Here is an 18,525-nt window from a genome sequence, read left to right as displayed (position 1 = left end):
AAATGTAAAATAAACAAATAAGTGCTCATCCACTTCCTGCATAAGCAATGCGTGTTCATCACATGAGAAAATATTGCAAGACAACAAAGACCACATAGCAGTATCATTCTGGCTTCAATATACAGTTTAAAATATAATGTAATCTCCCAGATATGCAGAGCTAGTAAGAAATGCATCTTCCAGAAGATGAATACACAGACAGATATACATGACTTATGAGGAACATGTTAGAAGTCAAGCCACTGCTGTGTATTTGGGCATGCTAATCTCCTGTACTGTACAGTATAACTAACAAGGTATAGAGTACACTGGGAAGCCCTTTCTTATGGAATACCACTGTAGGACCATCAAATCACGTGGAACAACCTTACAACAGGATCTCTATCCACTACTGAAAATTGGCCAAGTACTGCTACGGAAAAGTGATATGACCCTAGCTCATATGTCTAGTATTCACAGCGTAGTTTGAGTCTTCTCGTATAACTATGCATTTTCAAGAAATGAGCTCCTTTTGTGATATTATCAGGCTTCCTTGTTTGTTTGTTTATTTATTTGTTTAATTTTGTGGAAACTAAGATAGGAATGTGCTAAATTGGATATATTTCTACTGCTTAATCCTATTACTTTTCACTTCCAAAAGCTAACCTTCTAGCAAATATCTGCCCCGTCCTCCTGAACAGCCCATTTGAGCTTTGCCTTTAACTCCCTGCATCCTGAGGCAGTTAGCTTCAATTTTGCCTGTTCTGCCATCCTACAAGATGTTATTTTTACCATTTCCTTGAAGCACTTTCTTTCACATAAGTAGCTGTGTCTTCCCACTATATTTCCTCCATCACTGCTTGATGCAGTCATTAAAAACTTATCGGTGGCCACCTTAATTCCTTACATTTCCTCACCTTTTCTAATTACACTTTGAACAGATACTGATTTTTTACTTTCTAAGCAAGTGGATGAAATTACAGGCACGAAATTAAACACATCTGTCTTTTGCCACCAATTCTGTAGTGATGACCATACTGTGATGTAATGTTTTGCCACATTACTAACCCACCTTCTTTTGTCAGAGATGTAATCAAAAAAATTCACGATTATGCACTAAAACACCACAAAGGCACCAATAGCACGCATGCAAATGGCCACAGAAGCACAGCCACAATCGTGACTGCAGCACATGCAGTGGCTGTTACCCCACCATAACTGTTGTAAATCCCCACCGTCAGGGTTTTTCTTAAACTTATTTGGCACTACACTACTTTGGACAATGTGTTCAAAGTTCAGGCACTGTCATCAGTATGATTATAGTTAACCAGTGGATTTTATAGCACTATTTCTCTAACCAATTAATTGCTGGCAAGGGTCAAATACAAACTATGTAGGTTTCCACATGCCTAAATACAGTGGGGCTCACAACTTTCTTGGAACTGTTGTGATTAACTCCACATTGGAGAATGTCCTCTGCTCATGGGTGCTTCAAAGTTGTACTTCACAAGTTAAAGCCAGAAAGTCACAGTACTCCATTACCAGTTAACAGAATTAGAACTCTTTTTGTTCAGATTCCAAGTTACATTGTGTTTTGAGAACATGGTTGTCTCCCTCGGTTGTGGCCTATTTTTAAGGGTGGTCTGGGTGGCTATAAATGTGACTGTTTAGTACTTGGGCATCACCTGTAAACATCTGCTATTTAGCAAAAGTTCCCAAAAGACAGTTTAAAATAAAGACATAAAACAAAATTGTGAGAAAAAGCATACCCAGCAGAAAGCTGTCAGTGGCTATTTTTGGCCATGGAAAGACAGAAGCATCTAGATGACAAAAAAGTATTTGTGGCAATCAACATCTTGGAATGAGGCCAATTATTGTCATAGCTAAGTGAATACTATCTAAAAATGAAAGACAGTCAACATAGCTTTCCACTCCATTCTAGAGACTTGGACTCTTCTGCCAAGATAAAAAAAAAATTTAAAAAGAAAAGAAAATGTTTCAGTGTGTGCAGGCAGTTGGAGCCATTGTCTTAGAGGCATACAGCCCTGATTGTGTGCCTTGCTATGAGAGTAAGATTAGCCACCTATGCATCAGGGGAGGAGTCACATGTATTGTAAGCTTACCTCTCCTTAGGGGGTGATGGAAGTGTATGACTGGGGTATCAGTATCCCATGACTGGGTCTACAGTGGACTATGAAATGCCCATGGGTGCACTGGCTCTGAAACATTTTCTTTTCTTTTTGAGAAGTTACTTAAACTGAATTAATAAGTGACCTACCCTCACTGTTTCCCACTGTATGCTGAACCCTAGGTTTGTTATTGGCCATGCACAATGAGGTTTGGACCACATGGAAAAAAATATATAAAAAAAAACCTCCTGATAGCGGCCTAAATGCAGGCTGTTTTTGATCTCCTTTTTCCTAGTGCATGGGAAAAGAATGTGTCAGCTGCCTGAGAGAGGGTGTTGTGGGCAACGGCCAGTGGGGCAACAATGCTAACAAATAGGTTTAAGATCTGAAGACCTTTATAGATAGCACAAGTGGACAACACATCAGACCAAAGGAATCATAATCCTTGGAAGAGGGTGGTATGCCTTGTAGAAGAACAGCTCGTAGGACATGCACAACACAAATCAACAATAGGCATACCTCTGCATATGAGCGGGCATTCTATGGACCCCAAAAACTGCACAACCATTAGTCTGACTAGTCATACATGCAAATCCATGGAAAGGTATTATCTTGAAAATTGTTAATAATGATACTGGAAACCTCCAGACACTGGAAGTAACCTAGTTTGGTTTTCTCAGGGGAAGATCAGTACTTAATCTACAAGACTTCATCGTGAAGGTCAACAAGGCAATGGGTAGTGGAAGACTGGTGCATGCTGACCCACTTGGGCATTGTAAACAGTCACAAAATAGACATACACCACCATGGATTGCCAAATGGCTGTCACATAGGATTTCCTTGACTATATGAAGAGAGTTATTATGTAGCTTTAGACTACATGTCACTGGCTGGTATGAGCCTAGCATTGAACAGCATATTACCATCACCAAGGACGATGCCAAAATATAAACAAAAAAATATTGTTTTCAACAACTGGCTGTCTTTCTGGTGTCATTCTAAGGGGATCCGATATTTGTCACCTTGGGAGGACATGGTTAACAGACCACGTTGCTTAGCCAAGGGTGGTCTGTACCTCTACAGTCTAGGTTTTTTAAATACTGGCTAAAACTTCACCCACCCCCATAGTGTCTGTTTGGGCAATGCCAAACTGTCAAACCTACTAACATAGCACAAAAAACTCAGATGAACCTCATAGTGTTACTGCTTAATGCCAGGACCCTGAACAAAAATCTACAGTCCTTAGAATTAAAAAATGGCACATACTGCCTACCTAGATCTAGCTAAAGCATTTGATACAATACCCAACTTGAGTATTGGGAACAAACTTAATGGAACTCAGTATAAACCCCCCCTTTTAACATGCAGGATAGCTGACTGGTTCTGTGATAGGATGAATGAGGTTAGAGGTGGTGAAGCCAACTCCACGAATAGGTCAGTCACCAGTGGAGGCCCGCAGGACTCTGAGAAGCTGATTGCAAAGAAGTCAAAGCCAATGCAAAAAGCTTTTGGCTGACCAGGTTCACAGAGGATTGCAAACTAGGTGCAGTCATTGAATGCACCAAGATGAGAACACCCTTCAGGAAGGTCTAATACAGACAAATGATTGGTGCCAAACTCCTGGCTTAAAACTCAATACCAAGAAATGCATTATTGTACCTTTTAGGAAGTGTACCATCCGATGAAGTACAGCATTAATAAAACACTCTTAAAAGTTTCACTAATTGGGGATCTGGGAACTCATGTAGGTAGTAATCTAGGCTTTGACCAACAAGTGTGTCCAAGGTAGTTAACCAAATCCATTTATGTTGCTCAGCTTATAAGCAAGGGCATGGCATTTAGGTCTAGCGATGTCATCTGACCACTGTACTCGGCCCTCATCAGATCTTTCTAGGAGTATAAAGCCCCATTTAGTATCAACCTGACCAGACACATGCAGCAACTTGAATGTCCACTAAACACAATGTTGTACACTGATTGCCTCAAAGTCTTGTCTCTTTACTATATCATACAGGCTCCTATATCTATGATGAGCAGAGCTAGTCAGTAAATCACCACTTATATAAATCAAATTTGTATGTCACATTTGGCTTGCACGGCTAGGCTTAGAATAGCTGTACTGTTCGTTAGCGTATTAAACATCTAGGAACCTATAAGACCAAGAAAGTTAGGCTCGAGGAGTCCAATTCTGCATAGATGCTGATAACTGGTGGGGTCTCTCAGTAGATAGTGCTGGGTCCTCTACTTTTGGCATGTACTTCTCTGAAGTCAAGACCAGCATCAGCAACATCTGGTTGATCAACGTTTGCACATGATTGGAAAGTGGAAGCAGTCATAGAATCCATCCAAAACATTAATATCCTCTAGGAAAGGCTCATACAGACAAATAACTATTCCCATAGACACTGTCTGAATTCAGTGTCAAGAAATGGATTATAGCACACTTTTCGGAAAATGGGTGCCCCAGGAAATGAGATCATTGATAACACACCCCTAAGACCAGAACCAGTAGTCAGTGATTTGTGGACATATGTATACAGTAACCTGGCTTCTGACTCACATGTGTCTAAGAAATTACTCTATGATGCTAAACTTACAAGCAAGGGTATAGTACATAGGCCCAAGGAGGTCATCGTTTCACCGTATTAGCCCACTTCAGACACCATCACTGAGTATAATCACCCCTTCAGTATATACATGACCAGACACATGCAACAAGTAGAACACCAAAATTGGTTGCTCGCAAAAAGAATACAAGGCATTAACTACATGTCGTATGTGGGTCTTTTCAAAGCCCTATCCCTATACTCTGTCTCCTGATCTATGTCTGGCATAAAAGGCATCCTAAAATGACACTATGATGGACATCTTACATATCAGTAAAAAAATACCATTTGAGCTACCCGATCCAAGAACTTAAACCTTGCGTCAGACATAAATAGGGCATGTTGATGGGACAAGTATGTGTCTCAGAATTCCCTTTCTTTGCAACATGTTTCCTATCTGTTTTGAAGCAGAGTCTTTCCCTATCCATGTTCAAACATAACCTGGACCAGTGGATGGAAAATCAGAAATTCATCCATGGTCTGTCACCTGTCTCTAATCGATGCAACAGGTGAATATTTGAGTACACATGCCCTAGCTTACACATGCTCCTACAAATAACCTCTAGGGCATCAAACGTTTTGGATACATTTAGTATATATGACTAGGCATGAAAAGGACCTTGTGGCCATTAGCCTAGTAAGTACCTATGGACCTATACAGAATTATAAACAGTCAGTTCACAAATGTGGTGAATCAGACCGTTCTAACTCTAAACTTATTGCCACCGTATCATGTCAGTCAAAAGTAATATAAAAGTACATCCACTCCTAATTTATAACTCCAACAGCCTTCTCTCCACAGCCCAGCATGGTTTCAGACCTCACCGTAGTACTACTGCTGTGCTCCTGAACTTCACCAACATAGAAATGACAGTAACCTTGGTATAGTCGCTATTCTTAGATTAATCAGAAGCATTTGACACATACAGCAAGGTGATAGTTTTTATTGACCTTATTTAAAGAATATTAAGACCAGTGCAGTGGGTGACTAACACTACAAAGGTAATTTGCAGGGCACAGTACAATGAATGTGATGCATTTAAGCAGGCAAGAGTACAAATAAGTGTAGGATTTCATTTAACATTTGTTTACCGGGAAAATCTGACTTGGAACAAAGCAAATTTTCAGCAGAGGACGGGGAGAAACGCTCCAGATGCATGACTTTGTAACGTGGGAGGAAACCACAACACCCAGAGGAAACCCACATGAACGCAGGATGGACATGCAGATTCCGCACAGAAGGCACCCCAGCCGAGAATCAAATGGGAGAACCTCTTGCTGTGAGGCAACAATGCTACTGCTGCACCACTGCAGCGTCCATGCCATCTTATAGGTTCATAAGTAGGTACTAGGCTATTGGCCCACAAGCTTAAGTAAGCCTAGCCAACAAGGTTCCCTGGATTACACCACCCAATAAAGTAATTTTCCTGTGCCTCTGTCATGCAGAGCCACAGAAGTGATCCCCTGGGTGTATTTCCTATTTTCCATCCACTCAAGATTTTTCTTGAAGAGTGCTAATGAGGAACTTTGCTTGACTTAGATGGGTAGCTTGTTTCAGAGTATGGGAAGTCTCTGGGACAGGAGTCTATCCCTCCAGCATGTTCTGTTTATTGTGGTGGCAAGGATTAGGTCCCTAGAGCATGTAGCTCGGTGGGATTGTGATTTGTTTAGGTGTAGCATGTCCAACAGCTCTAGGTTTGACATAGCTTTACATGTTAGGCAGAGATCACGTCAGAGTAGGCAATATGCTATGGGGTAAAGCTTGAGTTTGAAACGGTCAGTGTAGGGCATCTGTTTGAGGCCAGTAATCCTCTTTGTGAGGTACTTCTGTGGCCTTTCCAGCTGCTGCAGATGTCTTGTGAGGTACATTCCAAAAAGGGGCATTGTACTCTATAATGGGTCTAATGAGCGTGGAGTAGAGGGGAACAATGACCTCTTTTTCCTGGATGAGAACCCTTTTGTGATGAGGTGTGCCACATAGAAGGATTTCCTGACTACTGTGGCGATGTGATTATCAAAGGAGAGACTACTGTCCACCTAGGTCCCAAGGTCTCTTATCACACATTCGGCGTTAAGTAGACTGCCGCCTATGTGGTAGTTCATGGGTGCAGAGTTTTTACCAAAGGGGATGACAATGCACTTTTTGGCATTGAGGTTAAGGCCATGGCTCACTGTTTCAGTGAGGCCCTTCTGTAGGATGTCCACATCATTTGGGGACACTACTATGGCTCCTAGTTGGCTCCTAGTTTGCAGTCACCTGTGAACTTCATTAGCCAAAGGCCTTCTGTGTTAGCTTGTACCTCAGAGAAGTACATACCAAACAGGAGAGGTTCCAGGACTGAACCCTGTGGTACTCCATTTGTCACTGCTTTGAAGTCAGATTTGGAGTCTGCAACTTTTACAGTGTGGGTTCTGTCAGTGAGCCAGTTGGCAACCCATCTTGTGATGTAGGAATTTATACCTAGTTTAGTGAGTTTAGCTATAATTCCAGAATGGGGGATGGTGTCAAAAGCCTTAACGAGGTCAAGATAGGCTGTATGAACCACATTACCCTTGTCTACAGCTTTGGTGACTGCCTCAAAGAAGTCGATAAAGTTCATGAGGCACAATCTGCCTTTCACAAACCCAAACTGGGAGGGGCCCAGAGTTTGGAGGTTACCAATGTCTTAGTTTACGAGTTTCATGAAGATACGTTCCATGGCCTTATAGACCAGGCTCATCAGGCTAATAGGGGATAGTTCCTGGGATTAGTGGTGGCTCCCCCTTTATGGAGTGGGATAACTGTTGTGCTCCATTCAGTGGGCACAAAGCCTGACGTGAGGCTATGATTGAACATGGTGCTTGGGTGGGGAGCCAGTTTGTTCTGAAGTTCATGTAAAACGCAGCCTGGGATGTTGTCCAGTGTTTTTGGCTTTAGAGAGTGCAGCTTTTACCTGTGTAATTGTGATTACAGGGACTTTGCATTCTTCCTGTATAGATATGGCCCCTTTAGGGGGTGAGAAGGGGGTAAAGTTAGCACTGAACCTATCTTCCAGGATGTTGGCAATATCAGCTGGTTCTGTAATATGTGCTGTAACTCTGGCAGAAATTCGCTGTGATTGTAAAAAACAATACACCTGCCAAACACCTTTCTCTGCACAGAAGATAGTATTAAGTTCCTGATACTGGATCATATAGAAGTGGGCGATCTTGAACGTGATATACTGAATGTACTAAAAAAAAACAACATGAACTCATATGGCAATTAAAGCTGAACTCTTTCAGAAAGCCTGGACTAAATTACCACTGTTCATTTAAAAGTGTACTGGAACTTAGAAATTTACCACATTGTTTACAGGACTAATTTTATTTTTCCACTACCCTTATTTTAAGTACTGACTTTAGTGTTATTTTATATGGAATGTTCACTACCTTAATTATGTTATATGGAATGTTCACTACCTTAATAAGAATACTGTTTTTTACACTCCCATACTGGCCAGCACTAAGTTGATGTACTTTTCCTGGTTTCACTTACTTATTAAATGTACATATAAGGCTGTATTAATTTTAATTTTGGTTTACTGTTTTAATACACACATTAGTTTGATGGCTTAGTGGTTAAGGTCTCCGCCTCCCATGCACAAGGTACAAGGTCCGATCTCAACCTCCAACCAATGCCTGCTTGGAGTTTGCAGGTTATACCCGTGTCTCCATGGGGTCTCTCCCATGTCTGAAAAACATGCTGAGTGTTTCCATCTCAAATTCACCAATGAATGGAACTGTGGGTAGCAGCAGAGACTAAATGGTGCTCTACAGGGGGAAGAGTTGTACAGACCAACTGCTTTGGGCATCTACTGTTGTGCGCAGTATCCTCAAGATAGGAGAACATGGATCATAGACTGTGCACTGTGGCAGGGCTATCCACTCGATGGTGTAAAATATGGCTCTAGGTGATTCAGTCATGTTGACTAATGTCACCAAAAATAGGCATGGGTAGTTACCGGTGATAATTTGTTTGAGGACCCGGCCTACTCTGACCCACACCAGGGACTCTTACTAATGATGGGAGGTGCATATGTACCCCCCACTGGCCAGTGTGTGCCAGCCTCAAGGCCCAGCAGTCCTGGGTCACTGGTTGGCCAGTGTCTAGTTACCCAGCCTGGGTTACCTGGGATAGCTCTGTTGAATGAAAGCTAGATGTAAAACCAACCAACCTGCCAAATATGAACTGAGAATTGCTATGCTTAATATAGGATCACTGACAGGACATGGATGACATGATGATATGGAGGAGGCTGGACATCCTATGTATCCAAGGGACGAGATGGAAGGGCAGTGCAGCAAAGCCACTTGGCTTGGGATCCAGAGTCTACTACTCAGGAGGGGGACAGACTAGAAATGGTGTAGGATTTGTGGTGAGACAGAGGCTTCAGAAGGCAATAAGGGATATCAGAATTAATGACAGACTCATGGCAGTCAAACTCCAGTGTAATGATAGGGCAGTATTCATAATCTCAGCCTATGCCCCACAGCAGTGTTGTGATAGTGAGGAAAAGAGTGCATTCAGACAGCAGTTGCAGGGCCTACTGGATAAAGCAGAACAACATGAATTGGTGTTTATAATGGGGGACTTGAATGCATACATCGGGACAGACAAAACAGGATAGGACGACTGCCTGGGTTCACATGGGTGGGGCAACAGGAATACAGAGAGAAGCCATTCTAGACTTCTGTCTGGCAAATGGCTTGACAGTAGCCAACACATGGCTCAGAAAGAGTGACAGTCACAAGATCATATACAAGAGTAGTCGACATGCAACTCAGGTAGACTTCCTCCTAGTAAGGAAAAGGCACTGGGGCAGAATCCATGATTGCAAACTCATCCCAAGTGAAACAGTATAAACCACTAGTTGCCACAGTCAGCTGCAAGCAGTGGTCAGAGAAGGCTCTAAGGTCAGAGAACAGGCTGAAGACCTGGAAGTTGACTGGAGAGAAAGTACAACAGTTCAAGGAATTACTCAGGTCTCTAGCACCCCAAGAAGAGGAGGAAATACGTGGAGTTGAAGAAGAATGGTAGCGCCTAAAAACAGCATGTGTTAGGACTCCAGAAAAGATGTGGCCAAGCCAGGCATGGAAATAAGGTACATAATGAAAGCTGGTGATGGAATGCAGAAGTCCAGGAAGTCATCAAAAGAAAAAAAAAAAAAGGAGTGCATGAAGAAGTGCGAGACCGAAAAGACTGACCAGGCTAGGAAGGATTACTGGTTGGCTAACAAAGAAGCTAAGAAAGAAGTTGCAATAGAAAAGAATAGTGCATCGAAGGCACTGTACCAACTTCTGGAAGGTGACTCGGTAAGGGGTACAAACTATCAGTATGCAAGGCAAAGACAGAAAGATAAAAAAAGATAGTCAGACACCCTTCATAAAGGATGACAGCAACAACCTGCTCACCAGCCCAGAGGACAAAGGCAGATGGAAGGAGCATTTCCAGCAGCGTCTGAATGACGAAAACCCCACAGAAGCTGTACTGACCCAAAAACAGTCTACGATGAGAGAAGAGGAGCCCACCCTAAAAGTAAGAACAGCACTAAGGAAGATGAAGTCAGGGAAAGTAGCACGCTCAGATGAGGTCACAAAAGATATGATAAAGATGCTAATGAGATAGGGGAGAAAAGGAACTTGAGGGTACTAATAGCAGTCTGGAGAGAAAGGCGTATCCCAATTGACTGGAGAATAAGCATACTCATGCTAATGTACAAGAACAAAGGGGACATCCACAACTGAGGCAGTACAGAGACATCAAACTCCCATCACATTGCATGAAAGTTCTGGAGAGGGTGCTTGATAAATGGATAACCAGAGTAGTAGAATGTAAGATGGGAGATGAGCAGTTTGGATTCAGATCAGGATGCAGCATGACTGATCCAATGTTTGCATTGAGACAGATACTTGAGAAGAAACTAGAGAGGCTGAGTGTGTCCAACTGGGCATTCCTAGACTTGGAGAAAGCATATGGCAAGGTCCCAAGAAAGTTGATCTGGGCAGTACTGTGGTGGTTTGAAGTCCCAGAAACATTGGTAGAATTAGTGCAGATTATGAACAAGGACCAACTGACTCAAGTACGAACAGTGTTCGGCCTCTCAGAGGGGTTCCCAGTGGGTGTGGGTATACAACAGGGTTCAACTCTGAGCCCACTGCTGTTCATACTGGTGATGGACCACATTAGCATACAGGTTGGAGGGGATGGATCAACAAAGCTGCTGTATGCAGACGATGTGGCAGCACAGGTAGACTGAGCTAGAACTTCAGCAAAGGATAGGAGAATGGAATGGAAATCTGAAGGCACATAGGATGAAACTAAGCACAGATAAGACTGTGGTAATGGCAGCAAATTGGGGAAATTAGAAGAAGCTGAGATCAGAGATAGAAGGGAAGATAGTGGAACAGGTAAACACCTTCAAGTATATGGTAGGAGTAGTTGAGGAGAAGGGTAGTCTGAATGAAGAGGTCAAAGCTAGAATCAGAGGGGCTGCAGCCAACTGGCATAGAGTATCAGGTGTAGTCTATGACAGAAGAATGCCAAAGAAGCTGAAAAGTAAGGTGTACAAGACAGTGCGACCAGTACTAGTGTATGGTACAGAAACCTGGACAGTAAAGGCAGAACAGTTGAAGAAGCTAGAGGTGATGTAAATGAAGTCCCTGAGAAAGGTGGTGGTAAGTTGCACACTGTGGGACAGATGAAGAAATGAGGACACAAGAGCAGAAGCCAAAGTAGTTCCAATTGCAGAAAATATCAAAGAGAACATATTAGAGTGGTTTGGACACATGTAGAAAAGCAGAAGACAATCTCGTGAGGAAGATGTGGGACAGACAGGAAGAAGGTAAAAGATAATGAGGACATCCAGCAAAAAGAGGTGGATGGACTGTGTGACGGAAGATCTGCGACAGTCGGGTATGACTGTTGAAGAAGGCAGGAGTGTGGCACTGAATCGAGAGAGTCGGCAACAGTTAACATGATACCCTGACACCATGTAGAAAAATGAGGCTGATGAGGATTAGTTAGTTTTAGTAATATCTGTTGCAGATATATATTTTTAGGGCTCTTATACACAAACCTGAAGAAGTCTAGAGGGACGAAAGTGATCTAGGTTAACAATAATTTAAAGGAAATGGATTATGTTTTGGACAATGTATTTTTTTTTCTGGATACCAAAATATAATTCTTTTTGATTGCCAAATGGTCTAATGCTTAAATGTTTCCAACCATGTATTATAATGTCTTTGATAAATTCCCAGGCTTTCATTAATAATAATAATCTATGTTTAATAGGAAGTACCACATCATTATTAATTGTATTAGTTTCATTATTAATTGTATCAGTTTCATTATTAATTGTATTACTTTTATTTAGTGCATCATTTTAAGTTTTATTTAGTGCATCATTTTAATTTTATCTAAAGTGCATAAGGTTTAAACTTTTAGGACATTTAGTAAGTAGGGCAGTACCAGCTCAAATATCACAATAAGGATAGGGGAAGGTACACAGGTTCGTGGGTAGGTACTAGGCTATCAGCCCTACGGCCTATACAAGCCTAGCCAAAAAGGTACCCTGGCTTTCGCCACCCAAGAAAATTATTTTCCTGTGCCTTTGTCGAGCAGCGCTACAGAGGTGATCCCTGGGGTGAATTTCCTATTTCCGATCCAGTCATCAAGAGTTTTCTTGAAGAGTGCTAATGAGGAGCTTTGTTTGATATAGATAGGTAGTTTGTTCCAGAGTATGGGAAGTCTCTGGGACAGGAATCAATCCCTCCAGCATTTTCTGTTTATTGTGGTGACAAGGTTTAGGTCCCTAGTGCGCGCAACTCAGAGGGACTGGGATTTCTTTAAGTGGAGCATGTCCAACAGCTCTGGGTTTGACATAGCTTTGTATGTTAGGCAGAGATGGTCTCCGAGTAGGCGATATGCAATGGAGTAAAGCTGGAGGCTTTTGAGACCATCTGCGTATGGCATCTGAGGATGGAAATCTTCTTTGTGCAGTAGTTCTGTGGCCTTTCCAGTTGTTGTAGTGGTCTTGCGAGGTACATACCAAAAGGGGCATTGTATTATATAATGGGTCTAATGAGTGATGAGAAGAGGGGAACAAAGACCTCTTTTTTCCTGGATGAGAAACCTTTTGTGATGAGGTGTGCCACATAGAAGGATTTTCTGACCACTGTGACAATGTGATCAAAGGAGAGACTACTGTCCATCTGTGTCCCAAGGTCTCTTATCACACTTTCGGTGTTAAGTAGACTACCACCTATGTGGTTGCTCATGGGTACAGAATTTTTACCAAAGGGAATGACAGTGCACTTTTTGGCATTGAGCTTGAGGCCATGGCTTTGACAACAGGCATCTGTCTCAGTGAGGCCCTTTTGCAGGATGGCCACATCATTAGGAGTTTTAATTATGGCTCCTAGTTTGTCCACATCATTAGGAGTTTTAATTATGGCTCCTAGTTTGCAGTCATCTGCAAACTTCGTTAGCCAAAGACCTTTGAATTTGTTAACATACATATCAATACACTTTGTTTTAAATTAAATAAACCGTCCATACCTGAAAACAGATAAATTAGTCAGAAGATTTGGAATCACTCGTTTATTTTTTTGTTTTGTTTGGTTGCTTGTCTGTGTGCTTATTAAAAGATTTTCAACTGAAAACCGACAGTCTACCCTGCTTGGATTACTTCTGAATACCTAATACAGTTAATAATTCTGTGTGATGATAATATCTCAAAATAAAAGTTTTTATTTTTTGATTTAGGATGTTAAGTTCACTACTACTACTACCATTTTCTGCTTTTTAATATATAGTGATTAACTAGACATACAGGAATTGAAAAACTTCTACACAGAGAAGTTTCTTGCACTATTTTTATATTTTTTTCTTTTTCTAAAAATTACATGGTTAATTTATCAGGTTGTCATTTATCTAACATGGAATTGTGTGTTTTAAATAGTGGACTGAAATTCATTCCCACTGTGTTACCAAAACTGCATGAAATGAAAGGGGAGGTTTTTAAGTTTGTACGCAAATTACATTTGTTAAACTATTTTAAGGCCAATAACCACAGTTTCAGGGATAGTGAGCCCAAAAAGCCAAAACCAAGTATTTCTGTCTCCTCATGGACATGCAGATTAGCCATTCCACGGTGTTTAAATGTGTTATCAAAGTCCAAGAATCTCTGAGTCTGTATGTTTGAGGTCATGTATGATTCCCAGTCAATGTTGACAGAGTTATGGTCACACGTGAATAATGTGTTGAATGGGGAGTGTTTCCAGTTCATTCAAGTACATGGTATGGGCTTCCTGTATCCTGGAAAGGGACCTATAGTTTACAAGGATATGGTATGGGACTTACTTATGACAAGCTGAACATGGAGAACCTCAAGTGTGTCATACTGTATGAACAGCAATGGTGTATTCATGTTTGATGTAAATTGAGACTTCTCCGCCTTTAGACCCTACTCCTAAAGTAACTGGTCTCAGTGAATGGAAGACATTATAGCCTTTCTCTTCCAGAGTACTTTCTGCAGCTTTATACCAAGTCTCGGTAACTGCACAGAGGTTTATACTCTCCAGAATAAGGAGAGCGTGCAGAGAGTGGAGTTCCCTGTTTAGCATCATGGCATTCATTAACAACTTTACATTGTTTTGAGTCAGTTTAGCTGTATCAGTATGTTTATTACGTCGGCATTGCCTAGAAAATGAACTATAGGGGTGGACAAGATTTTAGCCAATACTTTAAAATCTAGTGGGGACAGGTGCAAGTCAACCCTGGTAAAGCAGTGTGCTCTAGCTACCAAATCCTCCCAGACGGACAAAGATTTTACCCCCTTGCAGTGACACTAAAAAGTGAGCCAGTTAATTACATCTGAGTGACACCTCCAGGTACATCTGCAGTTACCTCCTACCGATGCCTGTAGGCGTCAAATATTGTTTGTTCATATATGCATCAATAATTCTAAAACCAAGCTATGTACAACATGTTAAATGATTTCATCTTAAAGCTTACGCAATGGCAAACTTAACTGCATTAATATTTGATCTCTGTTTAGTGCAGGTAAAGAAACGTTGACTGCTGCTTTTATGACATTAATTTGTATACATATAATTTTCACAGTTTTCTAAACATCGCACCAACCAAGTAACACAGAGAGAACTCCTTTGCCTCATTTGAAAGCTCTCGGCTAGATGAATAAAATGCTGCTGACAGTATGTGTGTAACTTGAGTGGCTGCTGAGATATTGTAAGTGGTTTACAAAGTATTACAAACTTCATAGTTGCCATGTTTAATCTGATTTACAAAATTCGGTTTAAAACCTACAACCTAAGGAATACTTTCACTGTAAAAATAGTTTGTGAAGAATTTGCCATTTACACTTCTTTCATAATCCCGTTTCCAGATATATGAACATTTGTTTGAAATGAGGACAAACTTCCTGAGCTCCATTGGAGTGAACAAGTTAAAATCAATTATCTTTTGTTGGTACTGTGGCATCATCCTTGGAGAAGGCAGAATAATGCTTAATGCTAGCCTCATACTAGCCAGGGATACATAGCCTGAGGGATGTATTGTGGCTATCTGCACATAGACCAGGGAGGCATGTCTCATCATTTACAGCCACATGAACTATTAGCGAGTCATTCTGGTACTTGCACTGCAGTGACTTGAATTCATACATGATGTGATGAATCCTCTCGACAGGCAGCTGACCGTGACTCCATCCTTGCTTTGCCTGATGCGTTGGATATCTTTGACTCATAACAGACTCCTATGACTAAAATATTGTGTTGTCTTCTGTATGAATCTGGACTTCCTTGGAAGAAGAGGAAATGCATAAAGTCCATTTGGCCACTGTTCAACTAGACAGCCTCTCAATGAGTGTCCCTTGGGAGGAATTAGGGTGACTTAATTGCTATTAATAATAATAATTTTCTTCTTGCCTCTCAGATGTTAAACTTATTATCAAGAATGACACCATCCTCCTACTAGCCTCAGATTTTTCATAACCTTAGAAGTCTTAACCACTCTGATCCTCTCCTCCAAACACCCCAAACTAGGCTTCAATGCACAAACCATGATTCTCAGTCCTTGGTCCTAAATTGTGGGAATCTCTCCCTTCTTTTCTTAATCATCATTCCTCTTACCCCTTTTTCAATCGGAACTGAAAGCACATTAGAAGACTCAGGGAAAATATAACTGCTCTCTCTTATCATAGAACTTAACCTCCTCCAACTTACGTATCCACTCTGTGTATATAATGCATGTATATACTATGTTTTGCCAGTCACTCTGTATATATAATACATGTGCATACTGTGTTTTGTCAGTCACTCTGCATATAATACATGTATATACTGTTTTGTCAATCATTCTATATATAATGCATGTATATACTGTTTTGTCACTCTCTGTATAATGCGTGTATATACTGTGATTTGTTAGTCACTATGTGTATATAATGCACATATACATGGCGTTTTGTCAGTCACTCTACATATATGATGCATGTATATACCGTGTTTTGTCAGTTTCTCTGTTTATACCCTCAAGCCAAGTCTGTAACTCACTTTGAATACAACACACACACACATATATATATTGCATGTTATTATCAATACGTTTACAGTCTTTAAAAATACAAAAAACAGTTAAAATAATTATACCAAATTAGACATATGAAAACATTGGTTAAAAATAGATACAAATTATATGACAAGTAGCCAGTTTATAGAGGAATTAAATGTAAGTTAGTACAGGATACGGATTGTATTGTAATTCCTGTTTAACTGTACTAAGTGAGAGAAAGACAGGCTTATGGTATATTTAGAGAGAAAGCCACAGTAGAGAATTTGATAGAAGTATGGAAGAGAGTGAAGAAGGGAGATAAGTGGATGTTGGGTATGACTAGGTATTTGTCCACATTTAGAGGTATAGTTTATCCTGGTGTTCAGTAAGAACAGCACCAACTTTTGGCTAGGAAGTCTTTCAGAATGGATTTTGAAGGATGGAAGGGAGGCTGATGGATACAGATAAGGAGCTCCAAGCCTTAGCAACATGGTACAAGAAAAGGCAATGCCCAGCAGATTTGATAGGTTTGTGGACAGACAGGAGTTTTTGGTCACTGGAACATAACGACTGACTGGGCGCATAGTGTAGAATGTTATTTAGTGCTGGACAATCAGATGAATTCTGGATAATTTTATAGGTGGTAAGAAGCTGTATGTATGTTAGTTCTAACCAGAGTTTCCAAAAAGTCAATCATCTGACAAAGACCTACTTTGTTATACCATTGTTCAAGTTTTGAATTGTGTGATGCCCGAGAGAGAGAGCACCTTGAAGAGTAGGGAGAAGATAAGTAGTAGCAAGTGTAGCTTTAGTTGTGCTGGTGAGAGTTTTTGGCTCTATAAAACATAGCTAGTTCTTGAGTTTTTCTTATTCATTTTTGTATATGCAGGATGAATACAAGATTATCATCCACTACCAGCCCTAATAATTTACTATGAGAATTGGGGTTTGGTGGAAAAAAGTAGTAGATTGTTTTCTTAGAGTTGAGCATGAGTTATGAGTTGCAAAGCCATGTTTCAGTTGCTGTTGCTTCCTTAGTCATCTCTTGGAGGTGTGTCATGTTGTCCAATGTGCAAATGACTGTGGAGTCATCTGAGTATGGTATTGGGGATGCGTGTGGTGTGGATGTCTGGAGAGTGTTGGTAAGAATGTTAAAAAGGAGGGCACCATGGATACAGCCTTGTGGTACACCGGTGGTGACTGGGAGGTAAGGAGAAAGCATGGCGTGCCATTTTACCGACTATTAACTATTATTGGATAGGTAGCTTTTGAACCATTGAATGGTGGGCTGAGAGAGACTTAATGAAGAAGTCAAAGCAGAAGTTTGCTGTGACAAACTGTGCTGAAGGCTTTAGAAAAGTCTAGAAATAAGGAGAAGTCTAGTTTGCCATTATCTCTAGCTTTCTTGACAGTATCTACATGGGTTAGAAAGGCAGTGCTAGTACTATGGGATGGCTGGAAACCATGTTGTGTCTGGGGGATAAGAATTCTTCCTGCAAGAGATAGTTAAGCAATTGTTTATGAATACATTTTTCAAGTATTTTGGAGAAGGGGAGTTCTGTTGGTTTAAAGTTAGTAATGCCTGTTGAATTATCTACTTTGTGCAGAGAGATAACTTGTGAATTTTTCTAGTCAGAGTGAAGTCAATATATATATAGTCTATAATATAATATAGTCTAGTCAATTCCTAGATTGACCTATTTATAAGGATTGTGACAGGCAGGCAATGCTTTTGGATGCTATTTTAAGGTGATTGCTTGGAAGGACATCAGCCATATGGTTTGAGTTTAAGAGTAGTTTTATACAGTATGTGGACATAGGTTTGAAGATGAAAGTGAATGTGGTAATATGTGGCAGTTAGAGACGCTATAGTATCTATGAAATAAGAAAGTTGAATTGTATTGTGATTTCAGGTTATTGAGAGAAGAGTAACAGTCAGGATGCACGACTTCTCTAATGGCTGTCCAGAATTTCTTAGGGTTGTGTTTACTATTATTCTGCAAGTTATTACACTATAGTTTTTGTCTTCATTAATTTGCTTTTTAGTACGATTGCGAAGCATTATGAAATTTTCAATATATTGTGGTGTTTTATATTTTTCCATTTCCATGCTTTTTCTCCATCCTCCATTAGCATTCTACTCTTTTTGGATAGCCAAATTGCATTGTTTGTTTTCAGTCTCTTCCTTCTAGGATTTGCAAGGCTATTCAGGAGAGTC

The sequence above is a fragment of the Protopterus annectens genome, chromosome 7.part0 (assembly GCF_019279795.1).
Source record: "Protopterus annectens isolate FY-2018-M chromosome 7.part0, PAN1.0, whole genome shotgun sequence".
NCBI classification, from domain to species: domain Eukaryota; kingdom Metazoa; phylum Chordata; order Ceratodontiformes; family Protopteridae; genus Protopterus; species Protopterus annectens.
This window is presented reverse-complemented; position numbering follows the sequence as displayed.